The sequence below is a fragment of the Arachis duranensis genome, chromosome 7 (assembly GCF_000817695.3).
Source record: "Arachis duranensis cultivar V14167 chromosome 7, aradu.V14167.gnm2.J7QH, whole genome shotgun sequence".
Taxonomy (NCBI): Eukaryota; Viridiplantae; Streptophyta; class Magnoliopsida; order Fabales; family Fabaceae; genus Arachis; species Arachis duranensis.
The window spans coordinates 67,915,105-67,922,656 of record NC_029778.3 but is presented as its reverse complement, the minus strand read 5'-3'; the positions used below and the strand labels follow the sequence as shown (position 1 = coordinate 67,922,656).

The 7,552-nt window shown below is 35.1% G+C and overlaps 1 non-coding gene and 1 pseudogene across 1 annotated transcript; both read right to left on the bottom strand.

Annotated features, from left to right (window-relative positions):
- Nucleotides 1-2,337: 2,337 nt before the first annotated feature.
- Nucleotides 2,338-7,552, bottom strand: part of LOC107458601 (60S ribosomal protein L18-2-like) — a 17,937-nt pseudogene continuing 12,722 nt past the window's right edge.
- LOC127741019 (small nucleolar RNA snoR53Y) lies at nt 3,249-3,328 on the bottom strand. Its single transcript, XR_008001874.1, has one exon. It is a non-coding gene; the product is annotated as a small nucleolar RNA snoR53Y (small nucleolar RNA).

Sequence of the window (7,552 nt, the reverse complement as noted above, 5' to 3'; positions counted from 1 at the left end):
TATAAAATTATGCAGGATAATGTTGAGGATGATAATGAAGATTAAGCTGATTATTATTGTGGTTTATTGGCTAAGATAGAGTAGTGTTAAAAATGGATACATGTATGGTTGACTACTAATTACTTTTATTAGAAGATACTTATGTAGGATATGTTTTTCGTAGAGTATTAGTAGTAAATTCTAAGTGGTATCATGGTTATTTTGATATTGCTATGCTTACTTTAGTGTGAGATGTATGAATACTCATAATTAACTTCATTCTGGTACTTTTGGATCATTATTATAAACATATTTTGGTTATATATATATATATATAGAAAACAAAAAAAACAATGAGGGACCTAAGGCTATACTTATATACAGTAGCTATGGTATACAAAAAAAAAGAGGGACCTAAGGCTACACTTAAAAATGGTAGCCATGGTATACAATGTGGTTATGCATTACAGGTGATGTAGTAGCATTGAAAAGCGTAGCCTTTGGTCCTGGACAGCATCACTTGAAAAGCGCACCCTATTCCCATACGTCAAAAGCATAGGCCTTGGTGCAGAAAAGCGTAGATTTTGAGAATAGGCAATGGCCGAATAGGAATCACCCCAAAAGGCGTAGCCGAAGCCCAGAAAGCGTAGCCGTAGCCTAAGGCATCATCTTTTTCATTTTGGCTACACTTTTCAAGTGTACATGAATGGGTGTTTTTCTTGTAGTGTTATTCTTTTTTTTTCCTTGTACAGTCCATTTATCAAATATGGTAAACTATCATGTACTTGGTGTAATAGAATGAGAAAAGCTTATTTTCAAGTGTTCTATCTTGTTGAACATGCTCATAATTTAAAGCAAAATTATATTCATTAGTTTAAATGTTGTTCTAAGATCTTAGAGAGACATGTGTCTTGATTCGATTGAGGTTCTTTAATCAACTTGTCGCATCTTCTGCATCGGATAGTGAACTCAAAATCATGTTTTGAGGTATTCATACATTGAGTATACCACTCTCACCATTGATACATTTCTAATTTGCAATAAATTATTTAGGGAGACATTCTCTAGTACTTCAAAATTTAGCAAATTGTTAGAAACAAATTAATGAAATTTTTAATTATATTTATTATTTATGAACCATCAAAACAGTTCGAGATACAGAGCTAACATCTTCCTCTCGCGGCCTCTAGACCATGAAGAGTCACACTCCAATGACCATTCTAGCATTAGTTACGACATCAGAATACCTTTTCCTTATTATTACAACGACACATTGAACCATCTATATTCTTCTTATCTCACCACAACCACACAACGATGCATCCCTCTACTTCTCTAAAACCCTATTGCACAACCTTAACTATATTATGGCTTTTTCCTCTATTATGTTAATATACTCTTCTATTTGTGTAGGGTGAAGGGTTAGGAGTTATGGTGGTTGTGGAGCTGAGGTTGGGAATAGTGACAGTGCTAGTGGCTATGGTTGATGGAGGCATGATTAGATGCTCGATAAGAGGTGATAATGGATAAGGTAGGTACTTCAAAACTTTTAATTATTTGTGAAAGTTTTTAGAGGAAGTTTTAAAACTCTCCATAAAATAATTTATTTATCGTAATTTATTAAACTCTCTGGATAGAAACTGTTACTATTTATACATGATTAAAATCCCCTAGAACTCCTACTCCCACAAACACACCCAAATAAACAAAATAGTGAAACCCTCAAACCAAACCCTAAATAGAATTTCTCTATTTCAATGAAGGACAAATGTCGCGATGCCACACCTCATGTTTCTTTCGCCACCGTTGACTCAACCGCATCTGAGCCTACAGTACAAGAAAACATCTCTATTGCCACGCTTTTAAAGCATCGCGAAAAGCCAAAAAAAACGTGACAAAAGTTACCGGCACGCTTTTGAAAGGGACACATCTGCAAGATGCCAGTTGTTCCATTGCCACGCTTTTTGTGATCTATCGTCATGCTTTCTTTTTTGCCATGCTTAAAAGCGTGGTTGTATGTGAGAGATATGACCACGCTTTTAAAATCTGGCCATATGTGAGATATGGCCACGCTTTTAAAGCATGCAATTAGAGAGAGATATGAAAGCGTGGCCTATACAGCCATGCTTTTAAAGCGTAACAATAGCCTTATCTAATAAAAAAAAGCCTTTTTCTGACTTTATCTTCATCGCTACACAATATAAATTTTCAATCCTTTTTTATTACCAAACTTATAAATATAGTATGCAATTTTTATTACAAGACAAATCAAACAGTAATTAGTGACATATATAATTTTTGCTATAATTATTTTTTACATTAAAAAACTAATACTCAAATACAAAACAAATCTCGAGTTTAAAACTCTAATTTCTTAACAAGCTTATCAAACTTGCTTCCCTTAGATCGTACATATGGCTTGGTATGGCTGTGAGGAACACCAGGGGCAGGCCCAAATTGTTTCACAGCTTCCCTTGAGTTCTTTGGGCCTCTAAGAAGGACCTACATTCATAGAACAATATATAAACCAAATTAATAATCTAAAAACTGATCACTTCAATATTTCCAAAGATATCCTATCATAATGCATAGTGCCATTATAATTCACAAATGAATATACACTTGGTTTCATGTGATTCATTCAATTAAATATTGTTTGAACCAGTCTAGCTCAAATATCCATTGATAAGTTTATATATCATAGTCATAGACATCATTTGAAACTAGTTAGTGGATTATATATCTAATATACACATACCGTGTTCTGTCCGAGAGGTACCCTAAGTGCAAGCTGATCAAATGTCAAGCATTCACCACCAGCCATCTCTATTCTAACACATGCAGTCTCTATAAACCTGAGTGTAGTAACCTTTAATACAAGAACTTCATGCACTCTGATATCATTAGTTACAGTTCCCACTACCATGAAAATTTTACCTTCCTGCATAAAAAAAACATCTAGTGAAGAGTATAAGTACTCAAAACTTGAGAGAATTCCTATCTTACCATTGAGAAAGATAAGAGAGGAAAAACAAACCTTGCCCTTCATGAACTTAATTAAGCATGACAAAGAAAGCAGAGGCTATTTAACCTTGCTAATGAACAAGTGCTTCAGTATCACAATATTGAAATTGCTGCCGGTCTTCCTCACAAGGAAGCGGTAAAGTTGATCATGTCACACCAAATCAAAACCGTCCAAATGCATACTTTGGTAACGAATAAATAAATCTCTAAAATAGATCAAAATTTGCACAATTTATAGTTAAAGGAGTTCCCTCAGTATAATGATAGGAATAATCAAATGTTATATATCATTAGCATGGTAAAGAATAGTGGCATCGTTGGGAACCTTGCAAATTACAAGCACTAAAGTATTATTAAAAAGCATAAATTATAACGTTATTAATCAGAATTTGGTACATATTAGGTCATGTGTTTGTTTCAGATCCTGATCCGGAATCTAGAAATTAATGACTACTAATAATCTAAAATGCACACTAGAAATTATGCATAGAAAATATAAGAACTCCATTGGTGCAATGTAGCAAACATCCACATAATTAAATGGTTTCAAAGAAGAAAAAAATTAACTATATGCTGAAAATTTATCCAAGCAAGGAACACAGGCAGAGATTTATGGGGTTTAATGTTTTTTTTTTTTTTGAATTACAAGCTCTACTCAAATCAAACACATAGTAGTGCAAATGAAATAGCCCACTTTCCCAAAAATGCATAAGAATTAGCAAAGATCCCCGATTCACATCAAGGATTTTGGGAGGTTTTCAAAAGCCTTTCAGTACGAGACTATGACTCAGCACTGAATTATTATTGAGGATCGTAAATGTGTATGATATGCGAATGTTGAAATGGAGATTGAACGAGTTTGTATGATGGAGGTTGTGGTGATGATTTGGAATGTGTGGTAATTTATGATTTTTATGATGATAAAGATTATTGATGATTATTGAATGATAAATATTGGTGTTGATTAGAATTAATGAAAATTGAGGATGCTTGAGAAATGACTGTGAGGTGTGTGGTATTGATTTTAGGTGTTTTGGTATGGTAAAAATGTGTGTTTTGGTTTGTGAGTTTTGAAAATTAGAGGAATTGGCATAATTTGGTAAAAATAGAATTTTTACCAACTTCAGTGGACATAACTTGGCCCTAGGAGTTTGGAATAGAGTGAACTTTGTTTCAAATTGAAGGTAGTTGTGAGAGCTTTAAAACAGTATAAAGATGAGGAAAATTAGAGTTTTGTAGAGAAAGTTATGAACGTCGGAAGTTAAATATAAAAAAATAAACTCCGTAATGTTGCAGAAAACCAGAAATTTCACTTTGTGTGGCCCATGCACACTATCGTACACACGCACAGATCAGAGCGTGTGCTGAGACTCGTGCGTATGCACAAGGGGTGTGCACACACATACCCTAGAAATTTTACAAGTTGTGCACATGCACATTATGGTGCTTACGCACACGCTTGGGAAACCATTCTGGTGTGTATATATGCACAGTATGATGTGGACGCATAATGTCCTGTTTTTGCACTAAAATCCTATTTTTAACTGCTTGGCCTTCTTGGTAAACTTGTAAACCTCCATAACCCCTGTTTAAGATCTTTTAGCTAGTATTTAGGCTTTGGGACAACAGAGAGTACTATGAGAGGACTTAATTAGATATATTCTCTATCTTTAGATTAGAGACAGTGACTTAGGCTTGGAAAGTTCTGTAGATGGGATAACTAGAGCGAATTGGCAGAGTGTTGCATTGATAACAAATTGGGAAAAATGAAAGATTGAGGTTGTTGAATTTGATGAGAATGACGGTGATCACTGAACTTAATATATATTCTGATATGTTATGATTTGTAAGTCGCTATGCACCCAGCAAGGATGGTGGTTAATCCCACTTATCGAGGTTGCGAACCTGGCGTAAGGACGGTGGTTAATCCCGCTTACAGTGAGATGTAAGGTCTGAGTCAGTGTTTTCTGCTTGCAACCTTTCTGGTCACAAGAATGTTCTCAGGCATTATATCTAATAAGAGTGTGCTAGGGTATTATATCCCGCGGTGCAATACAAAAGAGCGACATCCCGAGGGGATGTGTCAGGTTGGCAGTTGAGCCGATAAGTGATATCACGGTCAATAGGACATGCATTCATCATATGCATTCTTATGTGTTTGTTAGCTTTGTTTACTTGCATTGTGCCAACTTGTATAACACGTTTAATTGCTATTTGGATTACTTGCGATATATGCTATTACTTGTATTTTACTTGCTTCCAATTAATTGTGTTTTCTTCTGGGATTGTGGAGGTTCGTTAGGCGATGGTAATGAGATCGCATGGAGGATAGGTTGTCAAAAACTGTGGGACAGCAGTGCTCTGTAGAATAGAAAATTCTTAAGTTAGATAACCCTTTATGGTTTAAGATTTCATTATAAGTTGACTTTTTTTATATATCGGTTTGAAGTTCTAGGATTGCCTTTGGCTTCCTATAACCTTATATCTTATCTATTGGGCACTGTTGCCATACTGAGAACCCCTAGTTCACATACCATATGTTGTTGTTATTTTTCAAATACAGGTTGCAACTCACCTCGGTGAGTTGGCGGATGCTGATAGAGTGGAGGATGGCTCAACTTTACTTTCGTTTTATTTTGTTGTAGTCTCTTACATTTGTAAATTCTATGCCTCAGAGGCTTTAATTATGAAAACATTGAGAGACAATATATATATATATAACTTGTTCATCTTATATTAACTACCTTGTGTATCCTGCTGTTTACAAGGTTTTATATATTATATTTTGTTCCTTTCGTGCCTATGCGCTTTAGTTATCGTGTGTGAATGTTTTGCTTCTTGTATTTCTATTTATGCGTCTTTGATCTTTTATTCTTTCATTAGGCTTCTAGTATTAATATTTCATGATTATATATTATTGTATGGAGCTTTATAACTATCGTGACGCTTTGTCGACCTTTGTTTTACGGCTAGAGGTAAGGCTTAAGGTGATAGAGTGTTGCATTTGTGTTATGTTTTCTTGATTTTTTTAGTCTCGAGAGTATTTTATGTTGTGTTTTTTGTGACTTATATGATCTTGTTGCTGAGTGTTTTTACTCTGGTTAGATCTTTGGAGCATTTGATTACTAGAAAAAAATGTACAAAAAAATTAATAATGAATAAAACACATGATAAAATATAAAATATATAATGAACTAAATAATATAGATTTTTGATAGGGCAGATAACCTTTTTTATGCATATGTACTCTTTCAATTTCTATTGAGAATTTATGACTAACAGTACTTATTAGTTAATAATTCAATTTTATTCTTTTTCCTTGGTAAAAGCAGGGTTTTTACGGTCGAAGAAGGGGCAAGGATCATCTTCATCGTCGTCACCAACTACATCAAACGAGTCAGTCTCCCCTAAAGCGGCACATTTTGTTGTCAAACGTACGTATTACTTGATTAACAATAACAATCAAAGTTTGTGTGATTTGTTTTTGAATATTAACAAATATTACACATGCATACAATACCTAAAAAGGAGCACTATCTTCCATATGCATACAACCGTTTCATGAAGTAAGTTGATGAGCGGATAATTTATACGCTTTTTGGCATTGTTTTTATATAGTTTTTAGTAAGTTTGAGCTACTTTTAGGGATGTTTTCATTAGTTTTTAGGCAAAAATCATATTTCTGGACTTTACTATGAGTTTGTGTGTTTTTCTGTGATTTCAGGTAATTTCTGGCTGAAATTGAGGGAGCTGAGCAAAAATCTGAGTTAGGCTGAAAAAGGACTGCTGATGCTGTTGGATCCTGACCTCCCTGCACTCGAAATGGATTTTCTGGAGCTACAGAAGTCCAATTGGCGCGATCTCAACGGCGTTGGAAAGTAGACATCTAGGGATTTCCAGCAATATATAATAGTCCATACTTTGTGCGAAGATAGATGACGTAACTTGGCGTTGAACGCCAAGTACATGCTGCTGTCTGGAGTTAAACGCCAGAAAAACGTCATGATCCGGAGTTGAACGCCCAAAACACGTTACAACTTGGAGTTCAACTCCAAGAAAGGTCTCAAATCGTGGATAGCTTTAGTCTCAGCCCCAGCACACACCAAGTGGGCCCCAGAAGTGAATTTCTGCACCAATTATCTTAGTTTACTCATATTCTGTAAACCTAGGTTACTAGTTTACTATTTAAACAACTTTTAGAGACTTATCTTGTACCTCATGACATTTTCAGATCTGAATTACATACTTTGTGATGGCATGAGTCTCTAAACTCCATTGTTGGGGGTGAGGAGCTCTGCAGCGTCTCGATGAATTAATACAATTCCTTTATTTTCCATTCAAACACACTTGTTCTTATCTAAGATGTTCATTCGCGCTTAATTGTGGAGAAGGTGATGATCCGTGACACTCATCACCTTCCTCAATCCATGAACGTGTGCCTGACAAACACCTCCGTTCTACATCAGACTGAATGAACTTCTCTTAGATTCCCCAACAGAATCTTCGTGGTATAAGCCGGATCGATGGCGGCATTCATGAGAATCCGGAA